This window comes from Podarcis erhardii, assembly GCF_964252035.2.
Source record: "Podarcis erhardii genome assembly, chromosome: 2".
Taxonomy (NCBI): Eukaryota; Metazoa; Chordata; class Lepidosauria; order Squamata; family Lacertidae; genus Podarcis; species Podarcis erhardii.
In genome coordinates, this window is record NC_138498.1 from 639,196 (window position 1) to 657,580 (window position 18,385).

At 51.6% G+C, this 18,385-nt stretch overlaps 1 protein-coding gene across 4 annotated transcripts in view; it reads left to right on the forward strand.

Moving 5' to 3' along the window:
• The window catches only part of LPAR2 (lysophosphatidic acid receptor 2), an 81,356-nt gene that overhangs the window by 4,545 nt on the left and 58,426 nt on the right, over positions 1-18,385 (forward strand). For 2 of the 4 annotated variants that reach the window (XM_081851795.1, XM_081851797.1), the window contains one exon: positions 11,884-11,995. The gene's annotated coding sequence lies outside the window, so the exon portion shown is untranslated. Of the gene's footprint in view, positions 1-11,883; positions 11,996-15,660; positions 15,797-16,083; positions 16,274-18,385 lie in introns of those variants that run through there. The other 2 variants (XM_081851796.1, XM_081851798.1) reach the window with 2 other exon arrangements.

Sequence of the window (18,385 nt, forward strand, 5' to 3'; positions counted from 1 at the left end):
AGCCACTACAGTGGTACCTCGGGTTACCAGCACCTCGGGTTACAAACACTTCAGGTTACAAACTCCGCTAACCCAGAAGTAGTACCTTGGGTTGAGAACTTTACCTCAAGATGAGAACTTTACCTCAGGATGAGAACAGAAATCGTGTGGTGGCAGCGGAAGGCCCTGTTAACTAAAGTGGTACCTCAGTTTAAGAACAGTTTCAGGTTAAGAACAGACCTCCGGAATGAATTAAGTTCGTAACCAGAGGTACCACTGTACTTACTTTGGGGATGTGGGGAAAATGCCTCACTGAAGCCAAAGCAAATCCCAGGCTTCAGATGAGCCCCCCCCCCCTGCCCTCAGGAGGCGACAATAGTTAAATCCTTCTCCATACCTACTTTGATCCCATTAATTATCACCTACCCCACAGTGGGACGCGGGTGGCGCTGTGGGTAAAACCTCAGTGCCTAGGACTTGCCGATCGCATGGCCGGCAGTTTGAATCCCCGCGGCGGGGTGAACTCCCGTCGTTCGGTCCCAGCTCCTGCCCACCTAGCAGTTCAAAAGCACCCTTAAGTGCAAGTAGATAAATAGGTACCGCTTTATAGCGGGAAGGTAAACAGCGTTTCTGTGTGCTGCTCTGGTGCCGGTTCGCCAGAGCAGCTTCGTCACGCTGGCCATGTGACCCGGAAGTGTCTGTGGACAGCGCTGGCTCCCAGCCTCTAGAGTGAGATGAGCGCACAACCCTAGAGTCGGACACGACTGGCCCGTACGGGCAGGGGTACCTTTACCTTTACCCCACAGCTGATGCTTTTTTCATTTTGTTTTAAGCCTGCAGGTTAGATGCCAAAATGCCTTTAACCTCCCAGGTGCCCTTTGGCCCTGAAGTGGTTCACTCCAGAAAAAGAGGTCTGCCCTCTTATCTGCTGTTTGTGAGAAAGGAGCCTCATCCATCAGCTGCCACTGGATCAAAAGCAGCTTGCAGTGGCAGAGCAAATTGCGCACAGACACAGCCATGGGTCCTGATCCCGTTTTGGTAGGTCTCATTTCCTCTGCGTCTTCGCAGACTGGAGGTGCCTGCCCTTCTGTCACACATTGACAGTGCCAGGGCAGCTCAGCTGGTCACTCAGGCCCTGCTGCAAGGAGTGCGATTGAACCAAGTTCTAATTCCACCAGAGGTCAGCATGTTTCACCCAATTAGAGTTTCGATCAGCTGTGAAGTCTGAAGGCCCCTTGTTGACTTGGTGATAAGGCAAGTTATTGATCCTTCCTCAGGCACACAGGCACCTTTATTAGGGCTGCAATAGGGGCTTGTTTTGTGCCAGGAACTAATATTGACCCATGCAAGATGCTGTGTTTATCTACTCTCCTGTGTGCAAAAGCAGCAGACTTCTTGTTCTAAACAGGGGAGGCACCAACACTATGCATCGCCTTTATGTGCCAACGAGGGAGAACTGCAAAGCCCAAGAAGCAAGTGAGTTGGATTTTATTGCCAATCCATGCATGGGGCGCAAAACATGGAATCCAATGGGATCACCGGGCCCATTTTAGTGCCTGGGGCAGAAGCGATAAATGGCACCTGCACACACACCGATTAATAAGAGGCTTGATCCCCATCATCCACTAGGAAAGTCTCCTGTCCAAGCCCTGCTAGATGTCCTGATGTGTGTCATCTGATGTTTTTGGGGGGTTTTGAAAAAAGAAGTCTGTGGTTTTTGCACACAGTGGCAGGAGGACAGGGGCTGCTTAATCCAGGGGTAGCCAATGTGGTCCCCATCATCCCTGAGCACTGGACATGCTGGTTAGGGCTGGTGATGGGAAGTGTAGTCCTCAAGTCTACAGGGCACCACCCTGAATAATTAGTCCTTTCCCAGGCAGCCATGGTTTCCCAGTTAAGGCCGCCTCCCTACCTGCTCTTCCTCTCCCATGGCTACAGATGCATACCAGCATTGGGAACCCCATGGAAGAAAAGCAGCTGGGGGACAGTTCTGAATGAAGATACAACTGGCAGGGAAAGGGACAAATAGCCGTATCCTCCCCACAACTACCCCACCAAAAATTATAGCCTCCTAGGGCTGCTTTTCATTTGTCACAGTCAGAGATTCATTATACTCCTTTACATGTAATACCTCTTGGTCAGTGCCATAAGCTATAGTTTAGTGCCAAGGGCCCCCCCAAAATTTAAAGGGGTAAAAACTGGATGTACATGTAGGCTCCTATGATGTAAGTAATGGGCCCCGTCTGCTCACCTGCTCCCTAAAATATCACTGGTTTCAGTTCAACAATTACTTTGATAAAATACATATTTTGTTATGCGCAAGTGGCTTTAGATACCTACAGTGGTACCTCAGGTTACATACGCTTCAGGTTACAGATGCTTCAGGTTACAGATTCCATTAACCCAGAAATAGTACCTTGGGCTAAGAACTTTGCTTCAGGAGAAGGGGAGTGAAGACTGCTAACAGAAGGGACCTCTGTGAAAGAAGACGACGGGTTGGAGCAACAGGAATATTTTACGAAGAAGATACATCAAAGGCTGGGTATGTCGGCAACGGGACTGGATGGGGGGGGGACTTTTCTTCTTTTCTTCTATGTGATTAACCAAGAAACCCTCCTCGTTAGAACTGTCGGTTAACTGACCCAAGCAGGATGATTAAGGACTGTGTGGAAATGAATTTTAACCAAAAGTATGCTTTATGGAGATTGAGTAAAGAACAAGAGCTTTTGGAATGGCGCAGCAAAAAATACAGAGTCGCCATCTTGGCAGGTTTTGCCGATTTATAACCGGGAGGCGGAATGGATTTGTTTTCAGACTGCTTTCCTGGTGAATCTCCTCAGAGGTTGAGAAAGGCGACAGATTTGTGAAGATTAACGACGCTAAGACTGTTTTGATTTATGGAAGTGATATTATACGGAAAATGTCTGGATATGGCTCTTGGATAAAAAAAAAATATCCACACAGGATTACAAACTGTTTTAACCCGCTTGTGGAGACTATCAGAGGTCACAAAGAGAAAGGAAAAATATATGAAAATAATAAGAAGAGATGTGGAAAAACAATAAGAAAGGACTGGATCGTACTGTGAACATCATATGGTCAGATTTGTGGACATTAAAGCAGTAATAAGAAGCAAGAAGATGATTGGATCCCCTTCGGAACTTGAAATATGGGTACCCCCAACAAAAATTTAAAATTCGGCTTTGTAATTTGTAATTTATGTAATTTGGTTTGAATTGATGTGATTGGTCGGTTAATAAAAATTATTCTTTTTTTAAAAAAGAACTTTGCTTCAGGATAAGAACAGAAATCGTGCAGCAGCGGCACGGCGGCAGTGGGAGGCCCCATTAGCTAAAGTGGTACCTCAGGTTAGGAACAGTTTCAGGTTAAGAACGGACCTCCAGAACGAATTAAGTTCTTAACCTGAGGTACCACTGTATTAGGGCCATAAATTACCATATAGCATATATTCGACACAAAAAAAACCAGCGACAATTTGTCGTTGACAAAGGACAGCTGGACATATAAAGGGCCCCGTTACCTTCAGGAGCTGAGGGCCTCATCAAACCTCAATCCGGCCCTGTTCTTGGTCCATACTCTAACATACCTGGGCTGCCCTGCAGATAGGAACTGGCTTTAGAAACAAATCCATATGGAGAAGAGCCCACTCCAGGTGGGAAATCTCAAAACCTCGGAGCTGGAGTATTTGTTTGTGTTTTCTTTTCTTTCTTTTAGAATATCCCCGAACTGCAAGCAGTACTGCAGTCATTCCCAGCACAGTGCTATTGAAAGACAGAAAAGTCACAAGGCAAGCTGGCTGCAGTTAACTCAGATGTATTTGCAGAAAATGGGCAAAAAAGAAGCAACCTCATAAACAGAGGAGTTTGAATCAGAGTCAGTTCCCTGGGGAAGGGGATGTGAATGATCTCTGATCCCACCCTCCTAGCAATTTGCATGTCATGAAGTCAAGATGCTAGGCCTGCCTTTGAAGTGACAAGTGAGAAAGAACTGCCAGCTTCCTTCAGCAGCTGATTGCAAAGATATCGCCCACCTTCAGCCTGCAAGGATGCTCAACATGCTCTTAGACATGCAAGGTCTGAGTCTGGTTAGTGCCTGGAAGGAAGACCACCTTGGAAGCCCAATTCGCATTACCTTGAGTTCCACAGTGAAGGAAAGTTGGGGTGTAAATGGAAGAGAATTATAATAGCCACCAGAGCAAATGAAATCTCACACTTGGAGGAGCCAGCAAACTGCAAATACCCTCCATGCCATAATCTCACAATGTAGACCCCACAACACAACATGTAGTGTACATTGCAGTTCTCACTACTCTCACTGCAGCTTTTAAAGGATGTTAGGTCTACTCTTAGCCTCAATGGAACCTCCCTGTATAGGAACAGTTTACCTTAGAACACCAGACACTGGTTTTCACACAGTGGGGGAGGAATCAGGCAGGGGCTGCCTGTTGTCAGATACATCATGCTGGGCAAGATGGACCTTGACTTGGTCCAACAGGGCAGTTTTTCATGTTTTTCATATGTTGTTGTAAGATCTTCAAAGCCTGTTGTGCAGAGGAGAGCTACAGGAATGATTCAAGCGCAAGAATGCAAACTGTGCAGAGTGAAATTGGATGAGCTCCAGAGAAGGAAGTAAACTGGGCTCTCTAGGGAAAGCTCCTTAGGGATGCAATCCAAGGTCCAGGGAAACAGACAGCACTTACTGCAAAGGAAATGTGTTTACAGTCAGCTTGCCTGTGTGGGAGGCAGAACCAGGATCTAATCAAACAAGTTGCCTTTAAAAATGAGGAACTGTCCTTTTTCAATGGTTGCAGTCTGCCCAGGGTGGTGTGTGTGTGTGTGTGTGTGTGTGTGTGTGTGTTGAGATCAAAACATAGATGCCTTTTTAACAGAGATGCTTGCTTATACCACATGCCAGTGCAATGCGAGTGATCAGGTATAACTGGAATTTTCTAGTCTGGGATGGAGGTATTTCCTGCAGTCAAACACCCCCAGAACTCAAAAGCCTCTTATCCTCAGTTGCAACCAAGAAGGCTTCTGAAATATACTCGGAGTCGCAAAGTGATTTCATGCTCTTTATTCAGCTCATAGTGGTGAGGAGGAATGAATGAAAGTCCCCTCAAAGTATCTGCCTTATATACATTATTTACACAATGGGCTGCACATGATTGGCTAATTCCGGAATTGTACTGTAAACCAATCAGGTTGTGGATTCACTTCAATCTGGAGCATGATTGGGTGGTTCCTGCCAACCAATCATACTGCTGCATTGTTCTAGGACCAATCAGACTGCTGCATTCTGAATCCTATTGTTCTAGGACCAATCAGACTGCTGCAGTTTGGATCCTATTCGACTCAGTACATAACACCCCTCCCCTCTAAGTTCCAGTCCTGCCCGGGAGGTCGCATTCATAGTCCTCAAGGTACGCTGGCGGCCTACGTGTGCGTTGCGGCCTGGGGTGTTCCCTGGTCCGGGGTTCTGGTTCTGGCTCGTGTTCCAAGGATGCTGGCTGTGATGGGGCTGTTTGGTCTGGCGCAACCGGCTCGCTCAGTCGTGGTTCTGGTTCCGGTGTCCTTTCGGCCTCCCGGGACCTCTTTGTATTTACTGGTTCTGCCTCTCCTGCTGGCCCCTGCTGCTCTATGGGCCTCACTGCCCCACTGTTCCCCTGGGACTCCTCTGACCTGTCCTCCTCCTCCTGGTTTTCTCCCGGGAATCGTCGCCGTATCTGGTCACAGTGGCGGCGCCAGCATTGCCCCCCATCCGTTAGCACCTCGTACGACACGGGGCCAGTGACCCTGGTGACTGTGGCGGGTACCCATGCAGGGCCTGCCCCAAAATTCTTTGCGTACACTGGGTCCTGGGCCTCGAAGGTCCGGGGGTTCCTGCCTTCCCCCACCCCTACCTCATCCTGAGCTCTATCGGGGTGAAGGCGGTCCAATCTGATTGCAAGGCGCCGACCCATTAGTAGTTCAGCGGGGCTCCGGCCAGTCGTTGAGCTGGGGGTGCTGTGCTGTGCTAGAAGGAATGTGGCAAGGCGGTACTCCCAATCCCCTTGCGTCATGCGGCGAAGGGTGTCCTTGGTGGTCCGCACCATGCGTTCTGCTTGGCCATTGGTGGCAGGGTGGAATGGCGCCGAACGGATGTGGCGGATGGCGTTCTGCGCTGTGAAGGTTTGGAATTCTCCTGACGTAAATGCAGTCCCGTTGTCTGAGACGAGAGTGTCAGGGAGCCCGTGCGTTGCAAACAGCCTGCGTAGTACCCGGATGGCTGCGGATGTAGAAGTGGATGGTACCAGTGCGACTTCCAGCCATTTGGTGTAGGAGTCCACCACTATGAAGAATGTTTTCCCCTGAAAGGGGCCAGCGAAGTCCACATGCAGGCGTGACCATGGTGCTCGGGCAGACTCCCAGGACTGGACTGGGGCCCTTGGGGGATCTGGGCGGGATTCTTGGCAGGCCTGGCAGTGTTTGACCCAGGCCTCTATCTCTCCGTCGATCCCCGGCCACCACACATAACTCCTGGCAAGGGCCTTCATTCTTACTACCCCTGGGTGTGTCTCGTGTAGGGCTGTGAGGACCCTTTTGCGGAGGGGCTGGGGAACAACGACCCTGCTTCCCCATAACAGGCACCCCTTGTGGGCCGACAGTTCATGTTTGCGGGTTGTGTAGCTGGCGAATTCTGGCCCGGGGCTGCTGCTGGGCCATCCCCTCCACACCCAGTCCAGGACCCGGGAGATGACCCTATCTTTCTTGGAATGGTGTGCAACTTCTTGTGCCTGAATGGGGCGGTCGGGAAGCAGCTCCAGGCTCATAACCTCTTGTGCAGGTGCCGGGTCGGGGCCTGTTTCTGGTAGTGGTAGCCTGCTGAGGGCGTCCGCATGGCCCATCACCTTCCCAGGGCGGTGAATCAGTGCATACTGGTAGCTGGCAAGGAAAATTGACCACCTGAGGACACGAGGAGACAGCACTTGGGGGGTCTGCTTTTCGGGGGCAAACAAGCCAAGCAACGGTTTGTGGTCAGTCACCACGGTGAAGGGCCGCCCATACAAGAAATCATGGAATTTTTTTACTCCCTTCACGATTGCCAGGCCCTCCTTGTCGATTTGTGAGTAGTTCCGCTCGGTTGCGTTGAGTGTCTGGGAAAAGTATGCCACCGGTACCTCTCTTCCATCTGGGAGTTGGTGTCCCAGGACAGCGCCAATGCCATAGGGTGAGGCGTCGCATGCTAGCACCACCGGCAGCCTCTCGTCGAAGTGTGCCAAGACCGAGTTTGAGACAAGCAAGTCCTTGACTGCCTGGAATGCGGCCTCCTGGCGATGGCCCCACACCCAAGGGGCCCGCTTGTCCAGGAGTCTGTGTAGGGGCTCCGCTACCGCCGCCTTGTGGGGAAGGAAGGAATGGTAAAAGTTCAATAGTCCCAAGAAGGCCTGAAGTTCAGTCTTGTTCCTGGGCGCTGGGGCATCACAAATGGCCCGTACCTTGTCCCCAGTCGGGTGGACCCCTTCTGCGTCCACCATGAATCCCAGAAAGTCCACCTGGGGCACTCCTAGTAGACATTTTTCCCGCTTTACCTTGAGACCCGCTGTCTGGAAACGGTGCAGAACGGTGCGGAGGCGGTCCTCAAACTCCTCTGGTGTGGGCCCGGCAATCAACACATCATCGAAGAAGGGGGTGACGCCAGGAATCCCTTTAAGGAGAGAGTCCATTAGATTCTGGAATATGCCTGGTGCCACGCTGACACCGAATTGTAGCCGCTTTACCCTGAATGCTCCTCTGTGCGTCACAATCGTCTGTGCCTCTGCTGTTGCCTCATCTACTGGCAGCTGTTGATATGCTTGGGCCAAGTCCAGCTTGCCAAAAATTTTCGACCCAGCCAGGGTGGCAAGGACATGGCTGACCACTGGCACTGGGTATGCATGGGCCGTGAGGGCCTTGTTTATGGTACATTTGTAGTCTGCGCAGATGCGGACTGAGCCATTAGGCTTGACAGGTGTGACGATTGGGGTTTCCCAGGGGGCATTAGGTACCGGTTCCAGCACTCCTTGCTCCACGAGCCGGTCCAATTCCTCGTCTATACGGGGTTTCAGAGCGAACGGGACCCGGCGGGCCTTGAGCCTGACTGGTCGTACTGCGGGGTCAAGCTGTAGAGCAATGGGGGGGCCCGTATACTGTCCCAATTTCCCATCGAAAACCCCCGGAAATTCCTTGCATATGGCGTCCACGTCCACTTGTAAGCTAGTGTGGTTCACCCCGGTGACAGCTAGCCCCAGTGGTCCAAACCATGCCAATCCCAGTAAGCTAATGTAGGGGCCCTTGACCACAAGCAAGTCCAGTTGCCGCGTCCGCCCTCGGTATTGCACCCTGAAGGTCCCCACCCCCATTGTGGGGACCTTACGTTTCTGGAAGTCCCGGAGGGTGAATGGGGCCGGCCTGAGTTTGGGACCCCCAGTAGGACACAGTTTCCTTAAGGTCCTTGCCGAGATTATGGATAGAGTTGAACCCGTGTCAAGCTCCATGCGGCATGGGGCCCCCTCTATCTGTACCTCTACATAAATTTTCTCTATGTTGGGGTGGGGCAACTGGTATACCTGGAAGTCCGTGAGCTCTGTCGAGTTGCCTTGGTGCGTTGGGCCCCGGGACCTGGGGTTCTTGGATTGGTCGTCTGATGCCTGGTGTCGGGTGGGCCGAGCCCGACACACCCGGGCGATGTGTCCCGATTTTCTGCACTGTCTGCACTCTGCATTGCGGAAACGGCAGGTCCTCCTCTCATGACTTTCTCCACAGCTTGCGCAGTTCCCTCCTTCTCGTCGAGGCAGCTGTGGTATGTGGGCTGCTTGAGTGCGCTGCTGTACTCGGTGCACCTCCTCCCTGTCAGATCCTGAGTCGTCGGTGAGGTCTTCATGGTGGACCCTCGGTTGGGACGGCTGGCTCGGCCGTGCCTCTTGTGTCGACCTCTCGGCAGCTTCCGTTGCCAGGGCCTCCTCCAGAGCGACCTGAAACGTTAGGTTCTTCTTAGCGTAGAGGCGTCGTTGCAGCTTCTCATCCCTCAGGCCACCGACGAGGCGGTCACGAAGCATGTTCTCCAGCTCTGAGAAGTGGCAGAACCGGGCGGCTTGGCGGAGAGAGGTCACAAACCCAGTTATGGTTTCCCCAGGGGCTTGCCGCTTTGCGTAGAAGGCATTTCGACGAGCCACCACTGAGGGCTGTGGCGAAAAGTGCCCCTTCAGCTGTTCCATTATTGTTTTGTATGGAACAGTAGCAACGTCTTCAGGCGCAAGGAGAGCCCGGGCGATTTCAAATGTCTCCTCTCCGCAGACGCTGAAGAATATTGCCCTCTTCTTGGCGTCTTCATCATCGGTGACCCCTTTGGCTTCTAGGAGGAAGGTGAAACGGGAGGCGTACGCTTCCCAGTCTCCAGATGCTGGGTTGAACGGCGAGAAGTTGCTGTCAGTTGCCATTCTGAGTTCCTTGTGTCCCGGAGCTGAAGCCTGGATACACGGTGCGAGGCAGCGGTGCGGCAGGTGGCGGTGCTGCGGTGCTGTGTGTGGCAGTCAGCTCAGCGGGATCCCATCCTCGTCGCCAGTGAAATATACTCGGAGTCGCAAAGTGATTTCATGCTCTTTATTCAGCTCATAGTGGTGAGGAGGAATGAATGAAAGTCCCCTCAAAGTATCTGCCTTATATACATTATTTACACAATGGGCTGCACATGATTGGCTAATTCCGGAATTGTACTGTAAACCAATCAGGTTGTGGATTCACTTCAATCTGGAGCATGATTGGGTGGTTCCTGCCAACCAATCATACTGCTGCATTGTTCTAGGACCAATCAGACTGCTGCATTCTGAATCCTATTGTTCTAGGACCAATCAGACTGCTGCAGTTTGGATCCTATTCGACTCAGTACATAACAGCTTCCCATCCCCAAGTGCTCTTGGCAGCTGGGCAGTGCTTTAATTATGGGGAGAAAGATAGCGAGTCCTTTAGAAAACCCAGGAGCCCCATTTCTGACTCCTCCCAGGTTTAGTCAAGTCATGTTTTCCTTGTAGTCTTCTAGAAGCCGGACCTGGGAGGGGCCGTCTTCTGAGCACGCCCCCTGAAATTCCAGCCCTCAGCATGGGTGGATTCAGATAGTCAACAAAGCCAAGCAGAGGTGATCAGACTGAACTCAAGCAGGCAGTAGCCACAGAGAACATTGAGCATGGATCAAACCGAAGCCCAAACGACATCTAGTGCACAGAGAGGTGCCTCATTTGGCAGTACAATACAGTGGTACCTCGAGTTACAGATGCTTCAGGTTACAGACGCTTCAGGTTACAGACTCCACTAACCCAGAAATAGTACCTCGGGTTAAGAACTTTGCTTCAGGATGAGAACAGAAATCGCGCAGTGGCAGCGGGAGGCCCCATTAGCTAAAGTGGTGTCTCAGGTTAAGAACAGTTTCAGGTTAAGAACGGACCTCTGGAAAGAATTAAGTTCTTAACTCGAGGTACCACTGTGTGTGCAACCCAATCCTATGGGTATGTACAGTCTTCTGATGCTAAGTGTCACTGAGTCCAATTGAGCTTATTCCTAAGAAACCCTGGATAGGATTGCAGCCTTAATCCTTGATAGACTCTGCTCCCCTTCCCATGCTCATTCATGCCACTCTAGCATCCCCCTGCCCCCCCCCGAATAATTCAGGGCCTTTCAGCACATGGTTGTCACTGTCCTGAGAGAATCTGCAGTTATGGCTGTGAACTAATCAGAGGGAGCCATGTGGATGTTGGTGTGGAAGAACTCGGTGCTGATCAGGGTGGATGTGCCTCATTGCCACAGGGGAGCAGACGGAGCCCCTTGCAGTGCTGTGTGTCCTGACCAAGAGGGTCTTGGTTTGCAGCAAGTGCAAGGCCAGCCGGGGCATCAGGCTCACGCAATCAAGTGATCCATGGCATGGGTGGGTGGGCCACATTCTCCTGTAGGCCAACTTTTTTTGAGGGAGGGGCACATGCCAGGGGTGGGCAGGGTCAGAGGCAAAAGTGGGCAGAGCAATGGCTGCAGATTTTACCTTTGTCCAGCAGGTTATTTTCTGCACACAGCCCTACCGTTCTCTGTCTCCCCCTCCAGGTGAACAAGTAGCATTGTCGGCGTCTAAGGACATATTCCACCCAGCTAAAGCTTAGCAATCAAGGAGGGGGCAAGACAGGGCTGGAGAGGGGATTAGTCTGGGGAAAGGCTAAGGATCTCCAACCCCCTTTGCCTGAGGTTCAGCATCTCTGCCAACAATGCATCCTCCACCTCCTTGTGATGGGCACTGAGCAGCCATAACTTAGGAATGCTCGCCTCACTAACAAAATGGGTTTAGTCTATTTTTATGATGGGGCTGATGCTGGTTGCAAGCCACATTGGGCACCATACGGTGGGAAAGGAGGTCATAAATTAAACACTGAGTGATCTGTCAGTTAATCACAACTGTCCCACTCAGACCTTCTGCTGGGCAAGGGGAGTTGGCCAACTCAGGCTGCAGATTTTGAAGGCCCAGAAGAGTAGCAGACTGAGGTGACTCAACTGTGCGATATATTCCATGGAGAAGTTCTCCTGCACAAGCTTCACTGAAATAAGCCACAATGCTCTTGCACAGCTTGCACTGGTTTCAACAGGACTTGCCTGGAAGAACTTTTCCAGGCCCTGTGAGTGCAGGCAAGATCAGTTAGGATTTTCCATCTCAGGCATCAGAATGTCTTGTTATTCTTGTCCTTTTCATCTAAACATGGACAGGTCACTATTTGTTCTGTGGTATATTCCCTATGAGGCACCAGAGGGCTGAGGAATCCCAAATCAGAACCTGGACATCTAGGGATTGGGTGCTTTGTACGTTGCTAAGCATCTGTATCTCATTCTTTCTCAGGGATGGTCTGAAGGCACCTGAAGCAACCATCTTGCTACAACCAAGTGGGTCTAGGTCTGGTCTGGGTCTGGATGAGAGACCACGTGAACTGCCTTGAGAAGACAGAAGAAAGGTAGAGTATAAAGGGGCTAAACATAATTGTTTTGCTTGTGCTTAGGAAGCCAGAGCATCTTCTCCCTGGCCCTCCTTCCATCTGGGAGCCTACCCTAGTCTGCCTGCAAACCTGCCACTCTTCTGGTTATTGCTATTGTTTTCAGGAAGCTCTTCTTCATGTCAGCCCCCACTGGAGCTGAGTGACTCACACCCTGCAAAGGCAAGATGAATGGCGGAGCCTCACACATGTGGCAGTGATTAAAGAAAGCTGGTTTTAAATTACTCTCTCTGCTGCAGCTGGCTAAAACGGGGAGGAGGTGGGGAAGTGGAGAGGGGAGCCCCAGCATCTTCAGGGCCTCATGGAAAAGCCCCATTCCACTTCCTGCCTGCCCTGGAGAGATTTTTGGCCAGGAGGAGGGCCATAATTCACTGGCTTGTTAAAGGGTGGGGGATGGGACAGCAAAGGAAAACTTGTAAGCTGGAGAATAAAAACTCCTGCTGCGGTTTCTACCAGGAGCTGAATAGCAACAGAGAAATGTGATAGTAAAGAAGAAGAAAGGTGGTAGTGGGGGACATGAGCAGAGCTGCAGCAGGCTCTCTCTGGATGCAAAAATCAGTCACCTTCAAGTAAAGACAACAGTAAGGAGGCAACCCTATCAAACCCATGCTAAGTGATGACCAACTAAGGAGGCAAGAGAGAGGCCGAGGGAGCAACATTCTCAGTCATTGGAAAGGTTAAACTACAGGCATGATGGGAAGGCCAGTTCCCATTTACCCATCCTGTGTCTCCAGGGTAAGAAGTGGAGGGAGATGCCAGCTGCACTTGCCTCAGTGTAAGTGTGCAATGAACCAACAAGGAACCAGTGGGCAAAAGAAATGCTGAGTTCCGGATTTGCGCCATTGTCTCTGTGCCTGAGAACCACTATCTGAAAGTGGGTGTAGGTAGCAGCCGCCACCCAGAGGGTGTAAGGGAAGGCCTGGTTTCACTCCACAATTATCCTTTAAACTGTCCTCAGGCCTGGGCCAAAATATCGTGCTGCCTGGGAGGAATGACGAGATCTCTCATTTTCAGGCACAGAAGTGGATAGGAATGGCAGCCCAGTCTTACTTCAACCCTGGCACTGGGGTCGTGCCCTGCTCTGCACCTGAGGGTATGAGTCTGGCTTAAGGGATGCAGGGCCAGCCATATGGCACACACAGCTCTGCCCCCCAACATTGGGAATGGGCGGGGAGGATTCAGTAGGAATAGCCAGAGACTGCCACTGCCTGATGCAGATGCCTCATTCTGCTGGCCCTGTTTTGCCCCCAAACTAAAGCCTTTCCTACAGATATAGACAGAAGTGATTACAACCACCCTCAAAGTTTCCAGAATGTTGCCCCTCTATTATGATCTCTCTCGTAAGCATTCATCCTCGGGGCAAACGTTTTATGCAATGGAGGGAATGTCAGCTTTGTTTTGTTACCTCCTAACTTTTCTAGCTGCCATGACTGTAATACACATATCTGCAAACATTTTATACACAAGTACAGGTGTGTCTTTGCAGTGAATCTATCACCCCTATTCCCCCCAAAACCAACCTACAATCAGAATGAGATCTAACATGTGTACACGTCCAAACACATTAACATTTCCTCCTCTCCCCCCCCCCCCCAATCTCCTGTGAATGAAAGACTGAATCCAAGAGTCTGAGTTCCCTTTCCCTAACTACTCTGCTCAGGCCAAAACAATCAATGCTAAACTGTAGGATCAGAGGATGCATGGACAGTGGTGTTTTTTTAAATTGCATGTTTGTGTGTGTGACTGCCCAGATAGACTGGGTCAGGGAAAAAAGATTCCACCTAAACATTAGGAAGAACTTCCTGACAGTAAGAGCTGTTTGACAGTGGAATTTGCTGCCAAGGAGTGTGGTGGAGTCTCCTTCTTTGGAGGTCTTTAAGCAGAGGCTTGACAACCATATGTCAGGAGTGCTCTGATGGTGTTTCCTGCTTGGCAGGGGGTTGGACTCGATGGCCCTTGTGGTCTCTTCCAACTCTATGATTCTATGATTCTATGATTCTAGGGGTCGGCAACCCAAGGCCCATGGGCCACAGGGTTTAACCACCCCATGAGATGCCCCCAAATCGAGCCACACACTCAGCGAGTCCCCACGCGCTGTGCTAAATTGGCGTGGCGTGGTGTGGGGACTTGCTTCTGTGTCACCAGAAATCACATCTGCACAGACACAGATGCTGGAAATGGCAGGTGCATGCGCCCATGTGCTATCCAGCCCATGGAGGGATCTCTGCTGGAGTGAACCGGCCCAGGCGAGGTAAACCTTGCTGACCCCTGGACTGGATTGTCCTGGTTGGCAAGACACCCACTGCTCTAAATCCCCTCTAATCCGGAGGTAAGTCAAAGATCCTAAGGCTGCCCACTGACTTCTGGGGTTTCACTGACTTTCGAGTCAATTTGCTTATGCACACAAACTGGGATGTGAGCTCCACTGAGCACAGTGGGACATCCTTCTAGGTAAACAGACCCAGGACTGGGTTGCACATTCTTTTAAAACCAACTGGGAGTAAACATGAGCTGCAGGCCTTAGGGCAGGGATGGGGAACCCGACACCCTCCAGATGTTGTTGCTGCCCTTCCAGCATCCCAGACCACTGGGCTAGGGCTGGCGGGGTGGACTGGTGGGATGGAGTCCTTCGACAGCTGGAGGGCTACAGGCTCCTCTATTCTGCCTTATGGCCTTTCATGGCGTTCAGTGGGGCTTCCGCCATAGGACTGCAACCATACTCCTGCATAATCAATAGCTTCATCAGGCCAGGCAAGAACCACAATATCCCAACATGACTGACTGACTCTCCTAACAGTAAACTCAACTTGTCTCCAAGCTTTGCACTCTGTTCACAACAGCCAACAGGTGAGAGGAGCCACAGGTGAGAGCGGAGTGCAGGGTGGGGACCAAAGGTGGACAAACAACCCCAGAAGGAACATGACACGTCCCCCACCAGAGGTACCCCCCATACACCCCACACATCCTGCTATGTATATACCATGAATTAAATCATATGACTTCTCCCCAAATCCTGGGCATGACAGTTTGTGAAATGGGTTGGGACTTGTAGCTCCATGAGGAGCAAATGAGATCTCCTAGGATTTTGGGGCGTAGCCATGTGCTTTAAATGCATGGTCTTCAGTTGCGCCCAACATCTGCTGCCTGACCCCGTCGGGCTGCAGGACCCTGTGCCCTCACTGCAACTGGCCTGATAGCGAGGGATGCAGCTCTGCCCCGCCTAAGCGGGGTACTATTGGAGTATCACATTCAGGTGCGCCCTTGGGAACCTGTGCCCCTCTAGACTGGGACAGGGGAAAAATCTCTGGGTCCCTCTTCTGCCCCCCGCCCTCTCCCCTTATCCCGCGACCCCCCGGGATGCCGAAACCTGCCGTGGCCGCAAGTGGCCGGCCAGGGGCCCGAGTGGCGTCTTCCTCCTGGGGGCCACAGAGATGCCGCCCCCTGCAATCCTCTCTGAGGCGCCCGCTTGCCGGGCTGGGTGGCTCCGAGGGCCTCGGGCGAGGCGAGGAAGGCGGGCCCAAGGAGGCCGCCCGAGGCGGAGAGAGGCGCGCCCGCCCGCCGGCCGCGGCGCAGTCGGCGCTTGGCGGGCCGAGGCGGCGCTTCCCTCTCGCTCCGGCTTTGTTCCGCGCGCGAGAGCGGCCAGGCCGGCGCTGCTCCGCGATGCCTCCCGGGCGCCGCTCCAGGAAGCAGCCGCGGCGGGAGCGCGGCGCCCACCACTAGAGCGCGGCGGAGAGCGGAGAGCGGCGGGCTCGGGGCGCGCAGGTAAGCGCTGCCTTTCGGCTCCGGGGCCGCGCGGGAAGCGGCAGGCAAGGCGGCGGCGGCGGCGGCGGCGGGGAAGGACTGCGGAGCGGAGCCTGGGCGGCCCGGCTCTTGCCCTCGGTCGGGGAGAAGGAGTTGCGGAAGCAACAAAGGCGGGCGGCTCCCGGGAGCCTCGACCAGGCAGGGCCACTTCTGGGGAGGGGACCCACTGGGACGCGGACTTCGGCCGCCCCCGGCTCCCTGCGAGCCTGCCTGCGCGGTCGCCATCCCTTGAGGCATCCAAGCAAACCTTCTCTCCTCAGTCCTATTAACGTGGAGTTGGTGGGAAGACAGGCTTCCGCGCCCCACCTTGAGCTCTTTGCAGGGAAGGCGGGAATAGAAATGCAACAGAAGTTATTCACCGGTTGTTTCTTCCATGAGAATCTAAGAACAACCCTATTATCGCTTCACGAGCTAAAGCTGTGTTAGATAGAACTAAGTGTGAGTATTTGCCATAGTTTTGTTCACAATAATATCCTTTTGGGAAAGTGTCAGTGGGGTGCCAGAGTTTGCATTTTGCCAATAAGTCGCCTCATATGGTTGTATTTTTTCTTCAGAGCAGTCACTGCTGAAAGTTACCTGTCTTGCAAAAATAATGTGCTACCAAATGGCAGCGGCACAGATGTTGCTCGATATCAGGATCAGCATATTCAGTGGTAACGGAGTAATCTTGATAACATGAAGCAAACATTCAGAAATCCTCCTTTCCAACAAATGGTCTTTCACTGTCCTTTCACGCAACAGTTCAAAGAACTGTTGTTCTTTTTGCACAAACAAAAACAGCTTAGAGTGACATCTCTCCAACTTCTCTGTTTCTCCAGCAGAAAAGTAATTGACAAATTTGGGCGAAGCAAACTTCAAATCACCCTTGACTTAACTATTAATTAACCGCTATTAATTAACCACAGTGACAGATCTGGCAAAAGTCCAGGGAATTGTTTTCCTTGACTATTATCGTTTGCCTCAGATGTGCAGGCTGCTTAAAACAGCTCCATGTAGGAGCTGCACCTTGTGGTGAACCCTCACCAGATCTGCAGCCAGAGAACGGTTTGCAAGTGTTCTAGTCCGGCCCACTTGTCGTTTTAATCAGGCCCCTGTGGCAGTTTAACAACTTCACACATCTCAGTGTGTGAAACAAAATACCTCCTGAGATGTGTGCAAACCTGGTGGCCACCTACAATGAACGGTCGACCTCTGTAATTGCCAACAAGGGTTTTGCCACCATGTACTAAGTCATCTTTTGCAAAGGGATCAAATACTTATTTCACTCATTATAATGCACATCAATCTCTGACTTTTGTCTTCTGGGTTTCTGGGGGTTTTCCAGTTGTTATTCTGTCTCTCACAGCTACAATAAACCTACAATTAAAATTATGGACCGGTCATTTCTTCGTCAGAGGGCAAACGGGCAAATTTAGCAGGGAATCAAATACTTTTCCCCCTCACTGTACATCAGGAACAAAGGGACAGGGAGGAGGTAAAGATCTACATTGGGATCTACTGCCCCTGTGAATCCTCTCGCCTGAGGCAGTCGCCTCACCTTGCCTCATGGGCAGTGGCGTAGCGTGGGGGGTGCAGGGGGGCCCGGCTGCACCGGGCGCAACATCTGGGGGTTAGGGTTCGGGGGTGCAAATCCACGGGTTAGGGGGCGCAAATTACTTGCCTTGCCCTGGGTGCTGACAACCCACGCTACGCCACTGCTCATGGGTGGGCTTCTCCTGCCTGACTTGGTGGAAAGGTGCTCCTGAATTACTCCGAATGACTCCGTTTGAGGAGGGATGGTGGTTGTCAGTGTGTCATGTGCAGCATTTTCTCTTTACTTGGAGTTGCATCTTTCTAATGGGGGGCAGGGAGTTGCAGGAAGGGCATGGAAATTTGAGATTACTGTACAGTATTTGAAAAATGCTGCATTTGGAGAAGGAGTCTGAACTTGTTTAAGAGCAGGAGGCAGTGTTTAAAGAATGGGCTGGGTTTGTCCAGCCCATAAAGGAGGGAGGCATTGTGATCACACATAACCAGAGCTGGCTTCTTCCCAGTTGGCTGGAATTCTAACAATTTCAGCATTTCTTTGGGGCAAGGAGAAGGTTTCTAGCCTTCCGGATTGGGAGGCAGCGTTTGAATCAAACTGCTTCTTGGCTAGGAGTCCTGGGTTCCTACCTGTGCTCCTAACTCTTCCAGTCATGAAGCCCTGGAGATGGATCCCAGAAATCCTTTTTCTCAACTTCTCAATGGTCTTCTCAGGGGAACAAGGAACAATTTGTTTCTTGTGAATCATGAGGAGGAACGGGGAGGGCTGAAGGATCTTGATGGAACTTGCGACTGGACTGATAGGTGTCTGCTGTGTATTGTTTTAAAAAGTTGTGCTTCAATACCAGAGAGAAATTGTGGGGTACGTGATTGTCTTTATATAGTAAGTGTAAAATGGAGTTGGGGTGTAACCTCAGCATTCTTGGAAAAGCGTGTGCCTCTTTCTCCTATTGCCATATCTGAGCACAAACCCCACAAGTGCACTTTAGCACAGCTGTTTGGCCCAATATGGGGAAGTGCTTGGTT